This window comes from Elaeis guineensis, chromosome 7 (genome assembly GCF_000442705.2).
Source record: "Elaeis guineensis isolate ETL-2024a chromosome 7, EG11, whole genome shotgun sequence".
Taxonomy (NCBI): Eukaryota; Viridiplantae; Streptophyta; class Magnoliopsida; order Arecales; family Arecaceae; genus Elaeis; species Elaeis guineensis.
In genome coordinates, this window is record NC_025999.2 from 14,933,311 (window position 1) to 14,960,166 (window position 26,856).

The 26,856-nt window shown below is 32.7% G+C and overlaps 2 pseudogenes; one reads left to right on the plus strand and one right to left on the minus strand.

Annotated features, from left to right (window-relative positions):
• Window positions 1-345: 345 nt before the first annotated feature.
• LOC140859282 (flotillin-like protein 4) lies at window positions 346-2,686 on the plus strand (annotated as a pseudogene).
• A 4,453-nt stretch (window positions 2,687-7,139) lies between these two features.
• The window catches only part of LOC140859283 (uncharacterized), a 99,654-nt pseudogene continuing 79,937 nt past the window's right edge, over window positions 7,140-26,856 (minus strand).

The following is a 26,856-nucleotide window of genomic DNA, read 5'->3' on the forward strand; positions in this document are numbered from 1 at the left end:
ATTTTTTTTTCTTAGACCTCAACAATAAATTTTAATTCAACCCTCAAAAATCTTAATATATGTTCAGGTTTGGATTCCAAGATACAATCTTCAGTCTCATCATAGAGAAAATATTGAGTGTTTGGGGTTATTCAGTTTAAAACTGATACGCAATAACCAGCAAAATTTGAAATACCTGAATTTTATCAACTGAATCAGCAGAACAGTTCTTCCAGATGTGCCTTCTTTAATATTTTGGGATCAGAAACTCCGGCGATGGTGGAGTTTTGAATATTTCCGCTCAAGAGATGCACAATGTTATGAGCTCATCTCGGTCTTAAGGCTCTTAAAACCGTCGATTATGAGATGAAGGTAGTAAACCTTTGCTGCATATTCTCCATCAGTCTATGGTCCTTAGATGAATGATTCTTTGAATTGTTCTCAAGTTACAAGAATTATACTTTATTATTTAGAGGTCTTATTGTTCATGAAGGTAGTAAAGTTTGTCATGATATCTTTTAAGAAGCAGCCTTATAAATTCATTTTCTATTCAAGTCAATGATAGATGTTATTGTAAAGGTCTTATCGTTAATTCTTTAGTCTGCTATAAACTTTTTTAAATACTAAAAAAACATATTAATAACCTTTTCTTTGCTTCAATATATTTTACATAGAAGATCCTAAATCTTTTTGTCACCTAATTTTCTTATATCTTTTCCTAATTCTCAATTACTATCCCCCAAAAACTGAAACTCTGGCTTCTGTCCATATATCCTAGTTAGTCTTAAGTCTATTTTAAATCAATCATGGTTCTTTAAATTTTAGATTGGATTCTAATCTAAGTTCAGCTATTAATGCAACAAACCAAAGCCTAATTTTATGGGCCTTCACCACTGGAGCTAATTTTGTTTAAGCAGGCACTAAATGATTAGGAGTTGTGATTTACAAATTTTTAACTATGTTTTCTATCCCATCAATTCATAGAAAATGGGAATGTGACATCAGGGGAATGGATTGAGTTTATTTAGGGGATAGTACATAATTATCTAGAAACTTAGGCAGCGCATGTATAGGAAGGAAATTTGTTTGTTTATACTTGCTTTACTATTTCAAGTAATTACAAGCATCATTTTGCTTCTTCGAGCAAATTGACTCACAAAAGCAAAAAAAATATACTGATTCTCATATATAAAGATGACTTTCCGTAGCTACTCTCAACAGACTTTATTAATGTACAAAGTTATCCTCCCTTGGTTATGTCGGATAATTGGTTTATTTAGTAAATAGATATGCTTTTGTAACAAAGTTATCTCAAGTTTCCTAGCTTAATCCCTCCATAACGTGTTTTACTTAAGCGGCTAAGACCTTTTGCCAGGAACATATAAAAAATATATTGTTATCATAGAATTTCAAAAGAATTGTTAATCCCTGATTATATTTCTTTTCTAAATTAGACTTTTTCCATGAGTTAAACATGTTTTCAAAGGTCTCCTGTATGTCTTTCAAGATAAGATTTAATATTTTTATGACTGGTTATTGTAACTAGCTTTCACAGGAAATCCGTCACCTAGAAGAGCAAGAACAATTTTTTGTCATGTGGTCATGTTATTTGAATTAACCATTAAAAATAAGTGATAGCTTTTGCTATATAAGTTTCACACCTGTCAGTATACTTTCAAACAATGCCATACAATTTGCATATCGACTCACTAATATTAACTAACTAGCTTTTCATTTGGAAGAGAAGAAGAAGTTTTGGTCATGGTATCTTGTTATTTAATTAACTAATCCTAACTAGCTTTCATTTGGAAGAGCAGAAGAAGGTTGTAGTCATGTTGTCTTGTTATTTAAGTAGTTAATTAACCATTAAACATAAGCGATAGCTTCTACTCTAGAAATTAGTTTCAGATCTGATAGGACATTTTCAAAAAATGCAATGCAATTTGTATATTGATTGATTAATCTTTCTTTCATTACATGAATCAGCGAGAATGTTGATTTAGATTTACTTCCACGCCACACCTAGCTCTTCCCTTCTTGATGTGGGGTCTGCATTCAATTCAAGTCCCACACATCAAGGAATTTTGTTGAATGTTGTGGCTTATTAGCCTTCAGGCTCCCTTCATTACCCTTGTTGTTTGAGCAAAAGAGAGGATAAGTTTCCGAAGATATAGACTATTAAAACATATTTTTTGAATTACCAAATATTTCCAATTATAGGTTCAAGTAGCCAATTGGGAGCTGTATAATTAAGAAGCAGAAGATTGCTAAAGCTGCACTCTATGGGAAAGAGAAGGAAGTAGAGGGATGTCAGACCATAGCTGAAGTAGAATTTTTTGCATGCTAGCAATAAGCTAATGGAGAGTTGTATGCAAAGAAAAAGGAGACGAGGGATGCTTTCCCTCGCAGAGGCCCAACGATTTTACCTTCGCAAGCTCCTTGAATCCCTCAAAGGAAATTATGCTGCTCTAAAAGACTATCTCCTGATCAGTAATGGGACTTACGTTAATATCCAAGGATCAATGCTAAGACTGTGAAGGGGACTCTAGCCAAAGATTAGTGTTTGGACAAATGGTGGTGAGACCACTGATAGGGGCTAGAGCAGGAGGTGGCCGGAGTGTACCGCATGCTACCACCTCTATTCGAGATAGTTCAAGAGCAAATAGGAATGCTACCACCACCATAGATGGGCCAGCTCACCAACTAATCTGGCAACTAACTCAGGAACTTATGATAGAAAGAAATGCTTAGATTGAAGGTTGATAGGACTTGCTTTTTCATTTCTCAAAGAGTATAGTTGGTAGGACTACTTTCTTTGTTCTTGAGCTTATTCTTGGTTTGTTGCATGTTTGAGACAATATCAATTTCTATTTAATAGTTCATGGTAGACTTGCAAAAGTCATCTACATTACTGCATTATTATAAAAGCCAAGACTGGATATATACTCTTGTGGAAAATGCTCCTCATGTGGATTCAAAGAAACTATGGGTAGACAGGAGACTATTGCATAGACATTATCCTGCACTAGGGCTCCAAATGGTTTTCTATTGTTTTTATCAACCATTTCTCATGTCTTTAATTTAATCTCATGAATGCTCTAGATTTATATTCTTAGGAATTGATTTAACATCTAAAATGTTGTTTTCTCAGGAAGCACTTAACTATGCATTGTTTCATTTATCAAATAATATTAGTCATGCAACTTGTTTACCATTATTTACCTAAATGTATTTAGCTATGAGACTCATCTATTTCCATAGTTCTGGTCATTCTTTAGTAAATGACCATCTTTAGAGTGTATACATCAATGTGACCCCAAATATGTCATAAATCCATGATGTTAGAAATCAAAAACTATTCTTGAGTTACTCACATGGTTCATATGTCTTGAGATATAAGAAATATATGAAAAGGATATCTAAAATTGCTAAGAGTTCAAACTTTATGTCCATTATTTTTTTGAGAAAAAACTATGCATATTAAAAGTTTGCCAGAAAGGCACTTCATATTATTTCAACATTTTTGGGGTCATGTAAATGCTAAAAGCATCAACCATCTAACTGATATTATACCTAAAAAAAAGAAACAAAACTAATATATATATATGTGTAAATTTGATTCGTTTGAGACAACTATAGGTGCTTATGTATAAAGCTTCCATCTTTTCAGAAAAAAGTTTAGAAAGATGAGATCCTCCACTTGGTTCAAATATGCATATCCTTTGAGTCTGCAACCCTCTACCGCCACCCACCCCACGCCCCCCCCCAAAAAAAAAGGCACATATCATCTTAATGAAAATAAAAAAAATACTTAAGTCGTAGATGGATGGACTGAGAACCACAACTCAACTGCTTTAGATTTGAATCAAAACTGAGAACAACTAAAAAATTTTGGATCCACATTTTCAATTTCACTTTGAGCTATAATATGGATTATAGCAAAATTCAAACTGGCAAAACAAGGCACCATTGGGATTCATATTCAACTCCATGGACGTAAATTCTCACATATCAAACTTGAAGTTCGCAGTGCTAAAAGCACCACTCATAAGATGAATAATGAACCCTAAGCCTGAAAAATAATGATTTATGATCATCAGCAACATATCATGAAGAAGTTATTTAGTTTATAGTATATAAGTAGATCTATTAGTGAGTAGCACATATATTCTAGGAAAACAACCACTAATTTGCTCATTAATTAATTTGCTTTTTGTCAGAAAAAAAGAAAAAGAATATGAAATGAAGCAAGCTACTTGTGGACAAACTCCACTCTATTTAGGAACAAATGTCTCCCTCAGAGCCACAACAGAGAAGGAAAAATCAACTTATTCTAGAATTAGTTAATTTGGATAGTTGATTTAGTGAGTGGGGGTGTTCAGCTATTTTCACTATAGTATAATGGAACATTCCAATGCAAAAATACTCAATTCCTGATGCTTATAAGCATCACAAAAAATAATCTGTCCTTTTTCAAAACGTCGAAAAAGAATCATTACATGAAGTGTCGAAACTAATATTGCCTACACTTTGTGAAAGCATCGATAAGTTTAGAAACTTTGATGCTAGCAAAAGCGTTGGTATATTTATTAATGTCGATGCTTATAAACATCATCAATTCACAATAATTGCTGATGCTTATAAGCGTCGGCAATTTGTAACCATTGCCAATGCTTTAAAGCATTGGTATTTACTAAATTTGAAAAAAAATAAAAGACACACAATCTGAAAATAATCTATATAATAATACATATATCTATCCAAAATTTATAAAAAAAATTTAAACACCAACATAAATATAATAAAGACTGTGTAACATCATAATCAATATATATCCAGAGAACAAAGTACCACAGGTCCAGTATGATTAAGGATGACTTAATCATTATCTTGTTTCATAATAAAGACTATATAACATTAGATAGCCCAATCTGGGGCATGAAGACCTAAAATTGAATCCCACAAAGACTAGCAGCTTTAGTCTCAGTGTTCTTCAATAGACACTGCAATGCCTCATGAAGGACAAATGGGATAAAATATAAAGATATCTCAGTTATCATTTATTTGCTTTGCCTGCAAGTCATTCCACTTAAGCTCAAATTGATCGTTTACAGACAGCAACAACTTAACTGCAAGATAAGTGTATTTGAGAGAATAGCCCCACATAAAGTACCCTAAAAGTTGCTTAATCCAAGAGAATCTATCAAGATGAGATATAGCTAATGACAGAAGAAAAATCAGATGATAAAAATGACATGAAAAATTTTGCATAAAAAACAGCACAACTGAAAATTGCTTCTCATTCATGGCTTTGAAAACAATGTATTCATCATCCGATAGCCAATCCGAAAGAATAGTTGAGTACCTCGAGTCGGAACTTCAGTGTCTTCCAGAAAAAAGAAACACATATATAATTAACATATATATTTCAAAAAATAATGTTAAGGTATAAATTAAGATGTGGGGCTAATTATGATCTCTCTTTATTGCAGGCTTGCAATGGATCTCCTAACATATCAGAAATGCAATAGGAAGAGCAGACCAGTTGCATGACCACCTGATGGTGAATGCTTGAAGCTCATTCCATCTTATGCAATCTTTAATACAGAAAATGTATCAGAACAAAGTACATGAAAATGTGCAAACTGAATATAATGAGGTTCAAGTTGCTACCAATTTACCAGCACGGTCAAAAATAGGAAACCTGTGGTACTTGTGTGGTGTGGGTTTACACTATATGAATACAGGCCATGTTCCATCCATATGGGTTTACACTACATGAATCAAGATATATTCAAATTACAGAAATGTCTCAGAACCAGCTCTCAACCTGGCATAAACCTTTATATTTGTATCGGTTTCCAACCTAAGACAGCTTCGTGAAAGAGAAAGGCTCACCATGAAACCTTGTGGGCAAGGCAGCAGGAAGAGATATCAAAATCTAAATCCCACATTTTAGCAATTGCAAGAAGAAATTAATCATTCATGTTACTGCAACTATGGAAAACAAAGTTTTTTTTTTTTGATACAAAAGGAGAATACTGCACATAGTACATAGTCACCAAAATTTATTAAAGAAAGAGAGTACATAAAAACAAGAGTGAAAGGGAATCCCTACCCACCCAACAACACCAAAAATCAAATTTCAAATTCTGACCAGCAACATTCAAAAAATTTTGAAATTTAAATTTCAAAAAGAGAAACTCTAATAAGTTGCCGTGGAATGGATCAACATCGATCTCCGAAGAAAAACATCGGCGACCACCACATCTTGAGAGAAAAGGAGCATTAAAGGAAAAACATCGTCAACCATCACAACAAAGAGAAGAGCGTCGTTGACCAAACCTTGCCAGCGACTGATGAAGCCTGGCAATAATCCATACAAAGGACAAGAGAAGGGAAAGAAAAACGACTTGGCCTGACCCAACCATCCGCCGTCCACAGCCAAAAGAGACTGGTGAAGAGGAGTGAGAAAGAGAGAGAGGGGGGCTCGGCCAACCATCATTTGTCATCTGTTGGAGGGAGAAAACACCAAAGGGAAGAGAAAGGGAAAACTAAGGTTAACAACAAGCTATGCTGCTATCTATCTTCCATGCACCAAAAACCCATTTTGTCAGGTCTTTCGTGCTCTAGTTGTCTTGTTATAAAATTAGGCTAATCAAAAATCAAAGAAGCAAAGTTCTTAAATTATGAACATACAATGTGCACTCAAAAATCTAAAGCAATAAACTTTGTAAAAATATATCTCATACACCCAAAGCAATAAAATCTGATTTAACAATGGTGTACTCACACAAAGTAAATATCTAAATATATGAATCGGAAATAATGTGGATTTTCGGGCAGTGCTACATAAAGACATGCTGCCAATTTCATTTGTCAATTTCATAGCCAGATTTTTTTTTTACTAAAATTAGATGCATTTTAATAAATCAAAAAAAAAATCTTCAGCACCTCACCCTAAAAAAATGATGAAGCGCCCACATTCTGCACAAAAAGATAGGCAGATAAATAAATAAAAAGACAGGGCTGCAGATGTCTCAAACCTGTGAAAGAAAGAATCCACACCTTCCTTGGAGCATGGACGAAAACCTAAAATTCAATAAAATTTTTTGTGGATAAGAAGTAAATGCAATGTATGACAGAAGATAGGAAAAGGCTTATAGCTGGTACTCTGCATTGCACTCCACCACGAAGTGACCCAAGAATCTCCCCTCCTTCAACACCCCATTGATTAAGGACTTAAAAAATACATCTTCAACAAACACTCCATTAGCACCATCCATATCTTGCAGCAGTTGCTGCAAGGAATTCCAACAGCTGGTAAGCTCAGTGGAACTATGATACCCCTTGCAGCATTATGAACCATAGCAGTGATACGTGAAACATGTTGGAGTATACGGCTGTCCACCTTCTAGTCTTCCTTTTAACTAGGCAGACGATAAAGAACTAGTTGGCAACATATAATAGAATTTGGGAAGGATGGAGGATATTCGACGCAACATATAACAGAAGGGAGATGTATCACATATACAATTGCGATAAACAGTTGCACCCACACCGCACAAATCTTATGGAGACACAATAATGAGGAACAGCCTAAAGATATACAATATGTTAAGGCACTTCTTCAGTCTTTTAGCTCCATCAAGATCTGCACAAGTATCAAAAATCACTTATGAATAGATTTGCATCAATAGACAAACCAACAATAAATTTCCAACAGAGAGGAAAGAGATTGTCTATTTCAAATGTGAAGTATACAATATAAAAATGTAGATTAACATATGCAAAAATGGACGTGTTGTTTTTGTTCCATACACATTGCTGGCATCGAAAACCATTTTTTCTGCATGAAGTACTTAGTGAAACATTTGACATAAAGCATTAAAATGAAATTTTGAATAAAGAAGACATTTCATTAGTTAACATAGTTTAGATAGGTCATTGTTGGACTAACCTGACTCAAGAAGCAAGAACCATTGCATTTCTTGTCCTTACATCTATAACCTTCCAGGATAGCATTTTCTCGAAGTTCCTCATATGAATTCTTGACAGTTTGACAGCAAAATCAGATCTTGAAAAATTCAAAATAAGTAGAAAGTGAATTTCAAAAACAAAGGGAAAAGGCCACTAAAATAAATAGATTAACCAAAAACTTTGGCGCAGCAAGAACTTCTGCAGGTGAAAAATATTGCTTGAGATCTTTTTGTCGTGTTTGAATGGTCTTTTTGGTAAATAAGTGGGAGTTGGAGGGGTGCAACCCAACGCAACTACCTCCCATGGTAGTGTTTGAGTGGTTACTGCATTCTCTATATAACTTATCAAGACCTTACAAGGAGAAAGATAATAGTAACTTCAAAACCAAGTCCATGCAAACAAACACAAAAATAAACAAGATAAAGAATCAACATGTCGTAAAGAATATGGGTATGCAAACAAATATACATGCATACACATTTATACAAGAATTCAAACACCAACATAAACATAATAAAAACTATATAACATCACAATCAATACATAAATCTGTCCAATTATAACAAAATTCAAACACCAATATAAAGTCACAATAACATTCCATATCACACAATAAAGTAATGATTACACTGTCCATCATGTTCATAAATTACAATCCACAACTAAAGAGAAGACATCAAAAAAAATCTATAAAACTTAAAAGAAATATAGAGGCATCAGGTTATTAGTCATTCGTAGAATCATGACCGTCAGTAATTCCATGACTACTAGAACTATCAGGAAACTACAACAAATATATAAAAACTTCAGTGTTGACAATACGAAAATCATAATGCAAATTAAATAATTAAGTATATGAATAAAAATAAACATATGTATCCTAGAAGAGTCCACAAATATCTATAACATAGATGTCAAATGATCAATCTAAGTCTTCATGATGGATATTATTGTGTCATAGTTTTGCCTTATCGCTTCCACCTCCGCCTCCACTTGTGCCTGCACCTACACTTGCACCTATGCCTGCACCCACACCCACCCCTCTATCTAGCCCTCCAACTGCTCCTTAATCCGTGCCTCCACCCATGCCTCCACCTGCTACTCAATCCATGCCTCCATCCAAGCCTCGAGCATAGAAATATCTGTATGCTAGAGCTTCTCTCTAGCATCCTAAGTGTATCGACGTATGTCAGATAACTGAATGGGGGTAACTCCAACTCCATAACCCTTCACTCGACCATAGCGGTTCAATCCCAATAGCTCTGTCATCACTTGAGCCTCAACACGACTGGCCTCCATAGATGTCGAGGACTCACTAATATGCTCTACAACAAGAGATGAAACTCTCTCCTATATTTAAGAAAAAAATATATTAATTTTATAATTAAAAATAAAACTATAAATCATAGCATTGCATGATTATAAATACATATAAATATACTCTCGACTCGTAAGTAACAAAACGATCATCTCAATAACATGAGTCGTTATGTAAAACTCCACCTAACCAGGCTCCCTCCCATGGTCATCCATTTACAAAAAACATAAATTTTATAAAATATATAATCCATAAATTTGAATTGACAAGCTATAAGAGTTTCAATAAAACTTATACATATCATGATATATGATACATGATACATAGTTTTAATATGAAGCATGAGGATCATATATACATCAAATTAGTCTAAAAAGGTTTTAATATGCCAAATATTTTGAAAAAAAGCATACATATTCTTGTCTGCGTCGTGCATAGATCTTAAATCCTGATGTATGAGGAATAGATTGAGCTGCTTGTGCAACTCTATCAATATCAAAATATGCCTACAAAATAAAATAAACAGTGCAATATATCTTATATATATCTAAATTATGTACACTAGTAATTAATATAACATAAGATATATGATGAATGCATACAATTACTTGTCCCTTCTCAGAGAACCAATAATGGACAAGCTTCCTCCATTGATGAGGTCTACATTAAGAGGATAGATACGAGCAACATCATCCTCTGCCAAACCCTCTCTCTTGTAGTTCTCTTTAGCATTACCTTAAATTCTTTCCATTTTTGATTAAGGGACTTCAGCACCCATTCATTGCTATTTGGAAGGAGTATAAATTTACTCTACAACAAAGCAATGAAGGATATTCAAATATTAAACAACATAATTAATTAAGTATAAACAAATTAACATAAATTATTAAGTTATCTTTTTATCTTTACTAATCATACAATTTGAAGCTTATATGCATAAAGCATATTATTCCATCTAGGATAATTCAAAGGACAAAGTTGACCCTTTCGTGCGATAGTACCAAAGAAGCTCATTAATAATTTAGTCACCTTGTTGATGAGCTACCCCATCTGATTGCATCAAATGATGAACCTCTCACCCTCAACTAAATGCCAAATATCTCTAGCCCATGTGGATCCATGTCTAATCTATGCTCTCATGAATGCATCTACAATAAAAACAAAATGAAAACTAATATTAAGAATCAATCAACAAAAATTAGTACTTAAATCTTAATACTCATGAATATATGATACTTCTATTAAAATATCCAGGATATGTATCTCATCCATAATAAGATCCTCCACAGTAGGAGGATCCTGCTATGACTCGGGCTGTTGCATGGATAAAGAACGACCGACATCAGAATGCTATGCAAATGATGAAGGACTGGCCTCAAACTACTGTAGTTGCCTCGACTATTTGGACTAATCAAAAGACAATCCACCCTGGGAAGTATGTAACTCTATATCATCGAATCGTCTGTGTCAAGACATGATGTCACCAACATTCACAAATAGAAACAAAAATCAATTAACATAAATTATGAAATGATATATATAATACTGATTAAATTGCTAACAAGAAGCAAGATCTACGAAATGAACATGATAATATAATAAATGTATATATCTTAAGTCTCTTATTAATTAAAAATTAGTCAATATTTTCTCTTTCAATATCCATCCTAATTAACCAAGCTTGTTATATTTAAATCATCAGTCGATGTAAAATCATAAGGCATAGACTACATATAAGTCTCATCATCCTCTACTTCTAATCTTTTTCCCATATCATATAAGTCTTAGGTGTCCTTACCACAATAGCTCATTCCTTATCTTTTGAGTCTTATATAAAAAAAAACTTGATGAGCTTGAGATGAAAAAATAAATGGATTATTCTTTAATAGCACATCAGTATGTATCAGTCTTGAAAAATTTATAAGTGTAAATCTATTCATATCTTGTTTTAAGCCCCTTGGTGAGTTTATATCCATCTAGTTACATCAAAATAATATAACTTTAAGTTTTTCATAATAATCTAACTTAAAAATATTCATAAGTATACTATAATAAGTCTTCCAACTTACTTCCACCACGATGCCACTATTCTGAATTTTTCTAAATTTTTCATATTTTTTTGTATGAAATTTAAATCTATTAATGATGAAACCATTATATCTATTCACAATATTGTTGGACCTTGAGCAATGGTAATTAATTCCTCTGAATAGTTACTCTCCATCATCATTGGTATCTAAAAATCATGATAAAATTATTAATGTATTATTTGATGCTTATAAATATGCTCCAAAATTAATCCTTTCCCTCATATAGATGACTAATCTGTTTAAAAATCATTCAAAAATAACTTGATCAATCATCATTGCTCAATCCTTTGGTTAGGTCGAATGCTATGGTTTGCTCATCTTTGAGCAACCAAAAAATTACTACAAAAAAGAATTAATTCATTAATTAGGAATATTATATGATGACAATGAAATAAATCAATATATACTAAGATATTATGTCATTATGAAGTAGCACATAATGATAGACTTGTGCTAGGGATTTTTTATTAAGAACCACACTTTCAACCTTCTCCAAAACACTTTCAGCAATGGAGAAATATTTTTTTCATGCCTCCCTTTTTCATTGTGAAACACTTCCACGCCTAGAAAATAGGGGTGTGAGGGCTTAAGAGGCGTGGGGACATGTGGCTAAGTTCCTTATTGATTAGGTCAAGGTCTAGGTCCAAATCCAAATCAAGATTGGATTCCTATTTAGATTGGGTTAGGTCCAATCCCATTAGATTAATGAAATCCAATCCAAATCAAATTAAAATCAGATCTAATCAAATTAAATCTGATTTAAATTAACTAAGACCTAATCCAAATCAAACATGAGTAATGATTAGGTCAAACCTAATATAGATAGGTTTGGGTTAAGTGTTCATTAGATCCAATCCCATTAAATTAATGAAACCTAATTTGAGTCAAACTCAAACCAAAACTAATCAAATTAAATCTGATTTAATTGGATTAGGATCCAATCCTAATAGATGATAAATTAAATAATATACAATAATTATATTTTAGTCTTCCTGTAACTTACTAACTCTTAGTAAGTTCTCAATATAATTTTTACATTTAAGTCCAATCATTAATCAAATTGATAATTAAGACCATTTGTAATTTATGACTCGAAATCATGATTCAATAGTCCGATCAGTCAAAACCTTTTTTATGTATGACCCCATAGATTTTATTCTGTCTGATAGTAAAAAATATTTTGATCTCTATTAAAACATCATTGAAATATTTTTTAATAGATTGAAATAATTTCAACTCTCCAATCGAGAATTATTAATTATCCAAATAATTTTTATTATTTCTACAATCCACCAGTGATACCTAGCAGCATATAGTGGCAATCTAGTAGAATGGAAGGATGAACCTCTAGGTATAGTTATTGTATGATTTAGTTCTTTTATCGTGAGTTCTGACAAGATGGAGGCTATGAAAAACTCATCAAACCCATCGTCTGTCATATATAAGATTGTTGAAAAATATGTCCTAAAGCTAATCATCTAGGTTGTAAATGATTATGCTCCATGTATGTATATGAATTATAAATTGATAAAAATTATCTGACAAATTCATTATAAGGAATACATCTTCTTAAATAAAACTCATGTGTTATGATGAAGTCTTTAGAGCTACTTACAAAATGATAAAGAAAGATTTATCATATAGTTTTTAAATTCTGCTTGTGATCAAACAATATAATTGTTACAAAGATGATAATTGTATCAAGTATAGATCATTGTGTGTCATATTAGTTGATTGTCCTCTTAACTAAGATATGTGGAGACACGGGTATGGCATACGGATGAAATGTAGGAGCATATTTCACTGAGTATGACCAACTCTGAAATACTATGCTGTCAAGGGTTGCTCTGATGGGATATGGATATAAATATCTCTCTGACCTGAGGCTACCTCAGTGACTTGTAAACAACTCACTGTACTTTAGTGCTGGACTATCTGAATTTTTAATTTGATGATGAAAGATTTTTGGATATAGTCAAGTAGTTGTGAAGTCTGAGTATGAGTCAAAATGAGATTGACCGCTCTAAGTAAAATTAGAGATGATGCATCACTGTGTTTCAATTTAGCAAAATTCTGATCAGAGTAGTTTTAGTGAAAAGTCATAGATATTTTTTAGGTTGAGACATAATGTAGATCACTCATCTAAGGTTGACAGTTTAACCCTAAGTTATCCTTGAGCATCGAGAGTTAAAGGGATGAATTATATGGTAATTATATCCATATAGGTTCTTGAGTGTTGCTGAGCATACATTCAGTCTATTCAAATATTGGGTCCATTGCTAGATGGTTAGTATAAAAATTATTCTTATGCTACCTGTTTAGGTTCGAACCTATGGGGTCATATACACAGAAGTACCTATCTGATCGAATGACTGATCAACGATTATGAATCATTGAAGGATTTAATTATCAATGTGATTAATGATTAATCCTATGCAAAAGTTACAATAAATTATTTACTAATGATTAATAAATTAAAAAATAATTTGTTTGTTAATTGACTTAATTTGATTGAGCAATAGGAATTGGATTAAATCTAATTGAATTAGATTCAATTAGATTTAGTTTCAATTGATTGGATCAAGCCCTAATGGATAATAGGGTTTGCTTTAATTGATCTTAGGGATGCAAATCAGATTTATTTAAAAAGATTTAATTTAATTTAATGTTTGATTGGATCAAATTCTATTGGATAGTAGGCTTGATTGGATCAAGCCCTATTGATCAAAAGCTTTCCTAATATCCAATAAAATGAGAAGAATAAATTCTTGGATTGATGGGGTTTAATCTAACTAGTTTTCTCATTGGATTAGAGCTTAATTGATTTTTTAATTAGGCTAGGACCTAATTAGTTAGTTTGTTATAACTAAATCCTAAGTTGGTTAGGATTGAGTTCAAGAATTAGTTAGAGTTTGATCAAGAATCAAGAGTCCTATTTGGACTAGGACTTAACCAAACTTGTCTAACTAACTTCCCAACCCCATGTGCCTATTTATTCTCCATGCCCCACTCCTTTCACCGTGAGATATCCACACCCAAAGAAGAGCCATGCCCCCCCTCTCTTTCGTGAAGAAATATGGTGCCCCCTTCTCTCCCTTGTCACCTACATTTTAGGATGGGGCATCCAAGGGTTGGATGCCCCGTACTCTTTCACATCAAGCCTCTTCTCCAACCCCTTTTGAAGAGATTTTTGTGAGAGTTTACTACTGATTCTAAGGCATCAAAGAGAGGCCCACTTGCTAGTTTCACAGTAGAAAAATAGGGAAGAAAGGTTCATCCCAATGAGAAAGAAAAGGAAGAAGAAAGGTCTTCTTCTAGTGCGCAGCCTTAGAGAAGAAGTTCTTCTCTTGAATTTTTTTAATTTTTTTAATATATAAATTAGATTAGATCTTATTTTTAATATAAAAATTTAGAGCAAAAATACTAAAAAAATTTGGTTAGGTGTTTGGGATTTCCTAGGACTCTAGATCAAGGAGAAAAAGGGAGAAGAAAAGAGAAGAACAGTTCTTCTTTTAGGTCTTTCTTTTTGATTTTTTTAGGACATAAGAATCCATGTTATTTTTTGTATGAGAAAGTAGATTAGATCTAATTTTTATCATATAAAATTAGAAAAAAAAATTTCTTAAAGATGTGAAAGAAAGAAAGAAGGTTCTCTCTTACATGTGGAAGAATTGAGAAGAAAGGGTTCTTCTCTTGATCTCTATTGTAGAGATCAGATACGTGGATCCAGAAAAAAAAAAGAAGATCTCCTTATTCTTCATCTTCTTCATATTCCTCTTAGATCAATCAACAAAAGGTGTCTTTATGAGATAGCACTCTCAGAGAGACCGATCAGTATAAGGGCTTGTGTGGATACCCGTAGAGGTTGGATGCGTGTGCAACTACTGAGCATCGTAAAGGATCAACTACCATAGATTTTAGATGCAGTGATCTGCTATCCGTGCTCAGGTATCAAGTTTTGAACTCAATTCATATTTAGATATGATCTAAATATAATATGGATAAGATCTATATTTGCTGAATTTTAAATTTCAGATTTACATATATGCATATTAGTTCATATCATAGATCATATATAGTAGTTTTAGATTTGATCTATGTATACATTTTAGATTAAATTATTTAATCTATATATATTTTACTATAAAATTTTAAAAAATGCATGCATGAAACCATCATGCTTCCTTTAACTGGTATCAGAGCGAAAGTTCGTTATGACATGAATATATATGCATGTAGAGTTAAATTTAGATTTAGTAATGCATAGGATGTATTATGATCTAATCTTAGATATGATCTAATATGAAAATCAGATATGATATAATTTAGATTAGATCTAAATTTTTACATGTATGATATATGAGTAGATTAGATGTTTCAATTAGCAAATACTTGGATTGGATTGATCACCAGGCCATCTGGTCATAGGAGCAAAAAGAGTTTAAAGGCCCTCTCTTTTTATTCGATAGGATGCTCTTATGGCATGTGGGGGAGGGGTGCCATGTGATTTAATCCTATGAAAAAGAAATTGAAAGGAAGAACTTAACTTTCTACAAAATCTTATGTATTGAAATCCTAGGATTTATTGTATATGACACAAAGCTTAAGTTGTATGAAAAGTAAAACATCTAATCTATATAATTAAAATTATTTTAATCATAAAAAATAAAATCTAAAATCATAAAATATTTAGATATGATCTAAAGGTTCATTTATAATTGATTTTATTCTAGTTTATGCGAGAATTTTTAGACCTGAAACTATATGATACGTGTTGGCACGCCTACTAATCCAACTCAATTTTGAACTGAGTCAACCCAATCTTCTAGTTTAGTCGGTTCAGTATTAACTGACCCAATCCAGTTGTCTCAAGCCGAATAGTAATAGTTATTGTTCATGATCAGTTAGTCGATCAAGTATCAAACTTAGTCGACCCACTGAAGTGAGCTGACTCCATTCAAGGGTGCGCCGACTTAGTTTTCAGAATAATTTTTTTGTATAAGAATAATCTAAAATTATTTTATAAAATTGAAATGATTTTAATTAATAATCTTAACTCATGTTAATGCTATACTTAATTAAGAAATATATTTTAGATCTAGAATTGTGATTAAAGATCTGATAACATTGCATAAAATATGGGCCATGGGTTAGCTCAAATCAGATCTTTTTAATCAGATTAGTCCTAAGGTTAAAAATCAAAGACTTAATGGACTAAAAAGGTAGTTGATCTGATCTAATCAATAGTTGATTTAGATTAGATCAAGATACTCTAGATCAAACACAATAGTTATAGAAGGTCAAGTCCATATCTTTGATTAAACCATATGGACCTTGATTGTAGTTCAAAGCTCGAGCCCAAGTCATTGGACTGATTAGATCATTAGGTGACTCAAGTTCACCCATGTCGTTAAGGTTAATCGGTATGATTGATTTAGGTGCCCTGAAATGACTTGTTTCTAATCCTTCTTATGACTTGGTGAAGTCAGTGGAAGGATTTACGATGTACCGATTGGACCAGCTGGTTATTTATCCTTTTTATGACTTGATGAAGTCAGTGAGAGAATTTATGACTTATAAGTCGATTGATATCTTCTAAAAGATTTAATTAAATCCTTTAAAATTATTAAGTCTTTAAAAATGAAATAGTTATGGAGATAACTAGATCATAGCCTCCTATTAAGTTGGATGATAATGGATCCAATAGTTGGATGATCACTGGATGGTCCAAAGGTCTGGTGCTTATCTGCTATTAGAATTATTATTCATAATATGATGACTCAGTCGAGTCTCTCTTATGGGTGATCAGGATGATCGATCAAAGTCGGACCTGATCATTTGTGGTTAGATTTCTGAGTATGATCATGTTAATAGTTGGATCTAATCAAACCTTTCAGTGGAGGTCAAAGCCTACTGTTAGAATTTTGAGGCAAAATTAACTAGTAGAAATTATTTGGTGAAATAATTGGTTAAGAACATACTGTTAAAAATTAAATTCTAAAGCTAATCGTTTGACGATTGTGCTAATTATAAATGTATATGAATTGATCAATAATAAAAGTTATTTAGTCTTTTTTATCACAAGATAACATCTTCTAACAAGCTTTTATGTTGTGATGAAGTAATCCTTAAATTGTTCACGACAATGATACATATTACTAGAATAGCGATATCAAATGTAGGTAGTTGTGTGCCATATGCGTTGGTTGTCCTCGTAACCAAATAGTATGGAGACACTGGTATGACATACAGGTGAGATGTAGGAGTACATCATCATTGAACGTGATCTACTGTGGAGCACTCTACTGTCAAGAGTAGCTCACGAAGGGTATGGGTATAAGTATCCTCTGATCTGAGATCACCACAGTAATCTGTAAAAACTCACTGTACTTTGGTGTCAGACTATCTGAATTTATAATTAATGATGAAAGATTTCTATGTGCAGTCAAGTACTTATCAAGTTGGTGTGTGAGTCAAGATGGAATTGATCCCTCTGAATTAATAGAGTTAATATATCAATGTATTTCAATTTAGCAAAACCTAAACTCGAATAATAATATGATGGATTTGAAAGATTGAAATACAATGTGGATGACTTATCTAGGGTTGACAGTTAAATCCTAGGTCATCTTGAACATTAGGATCAAATGTATAAATTATACAGTAACCATATGTCAATAGGTTCTTGAATGTTGCTTCGCCATCATTCGACTTATCCGGATGTTAGGTCCCGTTGCTAGATGGTTACATCGATTGGTTCAGAAATTTATTTTTATGTTACTGACTTAGGTTCAAACTTATGGGGTCACACTCAAAAGAAGTTTTGACTGATCATGTGGCTGATCAATGATTGATAATTATTCAAGGGCTTAATCATCAATTCGATTGATGATTAACCTTATGCAAAAGTTATAATAAATTTATTCACCAAGTATTAGTGAATTAATAAAAAATTAATTAGTAATTAAATTATTGATTAGCTCAATTTGATTGAGTAAAAAATATTAAATAAAATTTAATTAAATTAGATTCAATTAGGTTTGATCCGATTAGGTTATGAGATGATCTAATTGCTAAGGGAGAATTATCTCTGATTTGATCAGGACTTTGGTTCAATCAATTTTTAATTTGATTAAATATTGATTAAAAATTTATAAACTTAATTAGATTAGGTTTTATCTATTTATTTGGGCTAAATCAGATGTGGATTTGGTTTGGATTCAAATAAGAAAATTAAGTGTCCATATTGCATTGGACTCTTCTCCCTTGCACACCAAATTATGGATGCCATATTTCCTCATGCACAAAAAGTTTTTGCATGAGATTTTTTTCACACCAAAGAGTCTTCACCTCTCTTTCTCACATCCAAGAATGGATATTATTTGATATTATATGGAAGGTTCAAATCTAATTTGAATTGGTAACCATATGGATAATGTTGGACATTATCTTTAAGACCCTACACCCACTTATTTTGTTCTTTTATTTTGTGCAATCAAAAAGAGCAATTTTTTACTATGAGAAATTAGTTTACTATAAAAAATTATGGGATGGGGCATCCCATATTTCTTTTGGGTGTGAATTGGTGAGCGGAGGCGACAAAAGGCAAGAGTCCAACATCTCTAGGACTCTTCATCTAACTCATTACATGCCTAAATAAAAGGGGTTTTATTTTGGTTTTATACATGTAAGATAGAAGAGAAAAGGCTCTTCAGGTTGGGGGTCCTTGGGCATGAGTTCTTGGCATGAAAAAGAAGAGGAGAGTCCTTCTTCTTTGGGTGTGTGCAAAACCTAGGTTTCTAAGGTTTTATTCCTAAGGGCTTGGGAAGAAAGAAAAAAATAAGAAAAAAATTATTTTCTTCTCTATCTTTCTTTCACCTCTTCATCTTCTCTAAAAGTCCATCTTCAACCTCTGAAAAGATTTCAAAGATTTAAAAAAAAGATTCAGATCAGTCAAGAAGAAAATCTTCACATGAACTAGTATTCCGAGAAGATCGATCAGATCGAAGAAGACCGATCAGATCGAAGCTTTGAGTGGACTTTTCATAGAGGCTGGATGCATGTGCGGCTGTGAGCAACTAGCAAGGGTCATCTTCACTATATCTCTTAGTAGCGGCAATCATCAATCCGCACTCAGGTATTGAGTTTTGAACTGAAATAGGTGTAGATTTGATCTACTACTTACATCCATGCATGTAGATTTTATCATGTGATTATTTCAGATTTTATATGCAACATAGCATATCATAGATCCTAGAGTAGGTTGATTTGATGATTAGATCATATGCATGTTAGATTAATATGATTAATCTAGTTGTCTTCCGCTGTATTTTATTTCAAAAAAGTTTGAAACTATATGCATGAAATTGCCTATGTTTTTCAATAGTGGTATCATAGCACTAAGTTTGTTATGACATGTTATATGTGCATATTAAATTTAAATTAAAATTTTATTTAGATCTTATATCTAATATCTTAGATCTAAATTTGATTAATGATTGATTGTACAAACTAATATAAAGTTGTTCTACTATAGGGTTTACCCCTTACAGCGAATAGGTTGTCCTAGTTTGTGCTGATCTTTGATAAAATCTGATTTCATGTGTTGCATGTGATGTTTATGATCTGATTTAGATGTGATGTATGGTTGTGATCAGATCTGATATAATTTAGATTAGATCTAAATTCATGCATATATGATATGTGATTAAATTAAATGATCTGATTAGCAAGTACTTAGATTGGATTGATCGCCAGGCCGTTCGATCATAGGAGCAAGAAGGATACAAATTTATACTTAAAATATTGATTTGATTAATAAAAAAAGTAAGTTTTATCTTCATTCAAGCATGGTGTGTCTTTGAATTGTTCAAAAATTAATGCTTAAGATACATATTCTCAAGGTGTTGAGAATTAGATGAGTCTCTAATCTACAGTATAGATCGATCCAGATAGACTGATTATAATACCATCATGAGGATAGTGATCAATCCAGGTAGACTGATGCACAGATTATTTTTTTAGAGATAGATGAGTCTCTAATCTACAGTATAGAGACACTGACGATAAGTGCGGATAGTTGTTAGAGAATAACTAGTACTAAGCATGACCATAAAGAGATCACATGAATTTCTACTCAATCATCAGTGATCATCTCGATGCTATAGCTGTGTGAATGATCTTTTGACCTGTGATGGCATGATTGCTCACAGTGAGGCTACTGGAGTTTGACTGTACATAAACATCACCTCTTAGTCACTTAAGTCTTTGTAATGTATGTTGGCGATAGTTGGTCTACTATAGAAGCAAGGTGTGCATCTAGATAGTTGGTCTACTATAGAAGTAGGATGCGCATCTAGATAGAATCTATCAATCTTGAGAGAGACGAGTAGTCCTATAAGATTTGAGAGGCTGAGTCCTTAAGTCTGTGGCCACAATAGTGTGATTAATGAAAAAGAGTTTCCACACAAATCACTTTTGGACTTGAGCTGATTAAATCTATCATATGACTAATTCGAGGTTTGACGATTTATCTATAACCTACCATCTAGTCAGAACTCACGATGGGAGGACTAAATCATACGAAAATTATACCTAAAGATTATTTATTTAGTTCTGTTGGGTTGCCAATACATACTACTAGGCATCACTGATGGATTATGAGAGCTCACTAGGATTGTTCTAGATCGATGATCCCTATTGAGTTAGAGTAGAATTATTTCGATCATTGAAAAAATTTTAATGATACTATGATAGAGATCATGGTATATCTCACTATCAGACAGAATTGGACCATGGGTCACATAAACAAAAGAACTAATTTAGATTGGTCAATTAGACTTGTGAAGTCCTAATTGGATTAGGATTTAGTGAAATCCTATTAGGTTTAGGAAAACCTTGCTAGCACATGACTAAACCCAATTCCTTTTTGAACTTGGATTCCTTATTTGATAAGGATTAGATCAAATTAGTTACATGCATTGGACCTAATCCAACTTGGATTTGGAATTAGGTTCATGTAGCTCAATTATTGGGTGCCAACATGCTTTGGATCAAGCCTTTATTATGACATTTAATTTGATTAAATTGGTGCACTAAATATGGATGAATTAAAGGGATCATGGCTCCTCAAATTAGATTTGGGCATGGGCCATTGGATGGCTTGGATGGGGCCCACACCCCATTCCTTGTGGCATAAGGACTTCATGCCCTCTTTCCTTATTTAATAAGGACTAATGATAAGGTTTAAGGCTTTAAAAGGAGTCCTAATGAGATTAGGAATCCTCTTTAAATAAAGATTTGGAGTTTGATTAGGACTCCAATTAAAAGTCTATATAAGGGGACCACCCTTTGACCTTTAGAAGCAACCAAGCCTCCAAGCAATCTGCCTAAGAGAGAGTCTCAATGCCTCCCCTCTCTCCCTCTCTTTCTCTAATGCCCAAAGGCTTGGGCATCCAAGCTTCCATACACCCAAAGGTGTTTGGGCATCCCCTCTTTCTTCATCTCTTTAGTTGGTGGTTGATCTACATCAAAAAAGATCCAAGGAAGAAGAGAAGGCTGATCAAAGGGTTGATCTACATGATCCAAAGACTGATCAAGAGTTGATCAAGTGTATGTGAAGAAAAGAAGAGGAGCAATCCAAGTTGTTCTTGCATGGATATCCGTAGAGACTGAGCACTTGTGTGGATAAGAAAGAACCTGTTCATCTTTCAGATTCAGATTCAAGGAAAGAAAAAGAGAAACATGTATGCGATTTAATCACATATTTTATTTTCAGATTGAAAATTAGCATATATTATTTTCAGAATATGAACTAAATTCTTACGTGCTTTAATCATATGCATGTATGTTCTGGATTAAAAGAGATTTTAATCTATATTTTCACTGTATTGTTTCTAAAATAGTTTTTGAAATCTGTATACACAAGCATCCTATTGATTTTCAACAGTGGTATCAGAGCCATGGATTCATATGTATAAAAATAACATGCAAGTTTTAAAAAGAATTTTCAAAATCTGATTTTTATTGATGCATGAGATGTATGGATGTTTGAATTAGATCTGAAATTCATTTAAGATCTCATTTATAAATTGTATATGAGATATATGATTGCATGTTTGGATCTAAAATTTATTTTAGACATGATTTTTAGTTTATGTATGATGGATCTAAAATTTTGTATAGATCTAAATTTTATTTCATGTATGAGATATATGATTGCATATCAAGATCTAAAATTTAAATTAGATCTAAATTTAATTCATGTATGAGATATATAATAGCACATCAAAATCTGAAATTTAGACTAGATCTGAATTTTAATTCATATATGTGATATATAATTGTATGTTAAGTTCTAAAAATTAGTTTTGAATCAAAAACTTAATTTTCTTGTAAAGAATTTAGATCTAAAGTTTAATTTTAAGATCTGAAATTCATATTTGTGTATGAAGGATTGGTCATGGTTAGATCAAATTAGGTCATGATAAGTGATATATTTTTATATTTATTTTAGATATTTTTGATAATTTATGGTGCTAACATCTTTTTAAAAATCTAATTTCATGAATAAATTAGATTTTCTTGCAAAAATAAATAATTTTCAAAAAATATGAAATTAAAGCATATTTATGGAAATAGATTTGATTTAATTAGAATTTAAGAACCAAAATATTAAAAAATTAATAAAAAATTTAATGCATATTTTTTTAATTTTTTAGATAAAAATTAGAGCAAAAATCGAGTAAAAATATCCTAAAAAATAAAATTTACAGCTTTCGGTGCACAATGGATCAGCTGCTTGCTTACGGATTCAATGGCGCGGTCCACAGAATAGTTTCACGTGTTTTGGCATGGCTCATGGGCGAGGTGGAAGAAATTTGTGCGATCCAATGGTCTAAATTCATCCTGAATTAGATCGGATGGTTGCTGTTCGTTATTGATAGAAAAAGAGAGATTTTGCACCTTCCGATGGTCGAAATTCGATCTGGAGGTTGATCCAACTGCTGACATCATTTCGACTTTGAATAGGAGATAAAATGCATGATCAGATGGCCAGAAATTAATCCAATGTGAGATCCAATGGCCAGCATTGATTTTAACCCTGATAAGGATTTAAACGATGGTTTTTAGGCAGATCTAGGTGGTCCAATCAAGATCTAACGGTCAGAAATTATTCATATGGGTATAATACAATTTCTAAAGATTTTAGGACTCTTTTGTGATCAGAAAAAGATGAAAAATTTACTTATAAATAGGAGATCCGAGAATAAGTGTAGAGAGCAAAAAAAATCAAAGAAAAAATAAGAAAAAAATTAGAGAAAAAATCAAAGAGCTTTAGGGATCAAAAATTGAGAGAATATGGAGCTAGAGATCTTGATGCGTGGCTAGATCCCTTCAATCCAAGAATATGATAAAGCTGTAAACAGATTTTTATTTTTTTCTTATATTTAATTTCATACAATAAAATTATATTTTTATTTTATATCTTTTTATTTTTTGAGATATTGATCTAGCCTACATGGTCTATATCCTCTACTGACGTGCCGTGATCTCTGGATACGGTATGTGCTTAGGAGAGATAGATCTGGTATGTTAGATTAAATCTTATATTTTATAATTGAATTTAGATAGTTTATACTTGATAGGATGAGCCATAATCTATTGATACAGTTCGTACTCCTTAGAGATAAGCTATACTAATACCTTAATCACAAGAATTAATATTATAATATTAAAAATAAATAAATCTAATTTGCATGGTGGATTCAAAATTTTTGAGTTATTTCTCTGACTTATTTTTTTATAAATTAATTTTATTTTTAATTTAATTTTTACTATTCTATTTTTTTTAATCCTTCTACAATCAATTCTCTTTTATTTCTTCTTCATATAAAAAAAAGATAATCACTCTAAATCAATGTGGAAACGATCCTGACTCACCCTATCTATATAGTTGGAGTTGGTTTTTATTCTTAATTGTCTACAATCACGATCAAATTTTGACACCATTGCCAGAGATCTAGGCATAATCATTTTTTTTATTAATTTTTTTTTCTTATTCTTATTTTCTTTGCTTTCTAACTTATTTAGTTCCTTAGTCAATCTTAATTTCTTTCAAAAAAAAATTAAATTCTCTATATTGACACCTCATAATCTACTTAAAAAATTAGATACTTAATCATAAAATATAAAAAATAAAATAAATTAATTTACTTTTGACTAACTACCAAATCTGATCACCTTTTCTTCTTGCATTGCATAAGTCATAAAAATCTTAAGGGCACAAACCCTAAACAAGATAAGGTGAAGTTTCATCACCCTTCCTTGGCCCACAAATCACCATCCTGCATATTCATTGATCTAAATCTTAACTTAAAATTAATTAGACGTTGGCCTCTAAGACTTTCGAGCTCAATAGGACAAGGGATCCTAAGAGTTGGGTTGGGTTAGGATTAGTCAGTTTGACTGGTGTTTAGAAAAATGATTCAAAGACTACGTCCTGAAGGAAGGTGATTATTTAATTAGTTCGTTCACTTATCTGGTCAACTCAATTGGTGTCTAAAGAAAGCAATGGGGGGATCCCCACCAACCTTACACTTATCTTGCCAATTGAGTGGCTAGTCTTTTACATGGAGTACTCAAAAGCAACCATGTCAGTTAGGAGCTATCTAGATCTAGGGTTACCCTTAACTAGGATTGATTACATAACTTGATTACTAACCTACAAATATTAACCCTAATTAAAATACTTTTGTCGATCGTCTCTAGATTTAGGACTCCTTAGGCTTCCATCTTTAGAATTCTCTTCTCATCTATCTCTTTTTCTCTTAAAAAAAATTAAAAAATAATTAAAAACTCCCAAATTTCTTCTTGGACAAGAATAGCTGGTCGATGAGTGAAAATATATCCAAACTTTGCATCGAGTCTAGTAGACTTTAAGCCCACTATGGGTGAACTTGAACATAACCTCGGGTACTGAAAGACCTTTGTTATCCAATTGGGTCAACCCAGCCCTCATGTATCTAACTTCCACAAATTGATGTCAATTTTGAAATTAAACCTCAGATTATAAACATGCTTCTCAAATTTATCAAAATCGAGGATGCATACATTTTTATGAGAAAATTTGAAGAAGTATGCACCACGATGTGGCTTCAACAGCTCACTGAGGATGCTGTAAAACTTAAGTTGATCAATTTTGCCCTCAAGGATAGTGTCAAAAAGTGGTTATATAGTCTTTCTAATCAATCCATAGCATCATGGGAGGGTTTTGTTAGAGTGTTCTTAAAAAATTTTTTCACACCATAAGACTGCCAAATTTAGGAATAAATTAATCAGTTTTATTAATTACCCGATGAGTCTTTTTGGAAGTGCTTTGATCATTTTAGGAATCTTTTGAGTCAATGCCCAGACCATGAAATAAAAACTTGGAGGCTGTGTCAAATCATTTATGAAGGACTAGACCCAAACTCTAGAACCATGCTAGAATCAATGTGTCAGGGTCAATTCATGAATAAAGAACCTATAGAACTCGGGTAATTTTTAGAGGACCTAGCAGAAAAGAGCCTACAATGGGAGATTACTAGAAAATCTGATAGACACACACCTTCAAGAGGGGGTGTATATCAAGTTCAACCTTTCCTAGCTAAAGAGGCTAAATTTGCATCTTTAATCCGTAGGATAGAGGCCCTAGAACTTAAGGGACACACCTAAGTGAACCAAGTTGCAACATCCACTTGCAATGGATGTAATACCACAGACCACACAATGGAAGGATGTCTTTCTTAATGGGTCCAGTCGAGAATGAAGTAGCATAGGTGAACATAGCCTATCAAAGACCCACAAATGGCCCTTACGCACCAACGTATAATTCAGGATGGAGGAACCACCTCAATTTTTCTTGATCACAAGGGTCAAATTCAAGTAGACCTGCCTTCATTCAATCCAACCCCAGATCCACTCAATCATCAAATGATCCATCAGGTTTCAGCAATGATCAAAGGCTTAACTCGCTAGAAAAGAGTCTGGAAATTCTAGCGAAATCGACTACTAACACCAACTCTACACTAAACAACTTCATGCAAACCACGGGCCAACATTTAACTTCCAACATGCAGGCTATTGCCCGTCTAAAGATGCAATTAGGTCAATTAGCCATGGCTGTAGGTGAAAGAGAAAAAGGTAAACTACCAAGTCAATCTGAAGCTAATCTTAGGACCCAGAACAATCAAGGACCACAATAAGGAGTCTAGATCAATCAATTAAACATAATTTACACCTTAAGGTCTGAAAATAAGTAGACAACCATGTTGGTATACCTTAAAAGCAAGATGACCCATTGTCTAAACCACCTCATGAGCAAGTGATCGATCAGATCGAGTTTAAGGAGCCAGAAAAGTCTAAGGAGTCAACAGAGATTAACAAAGAACCCAAGCCACTTGAAGAATCCACATCAGGGATTAACAATTTGAGACATCACCCACTAAT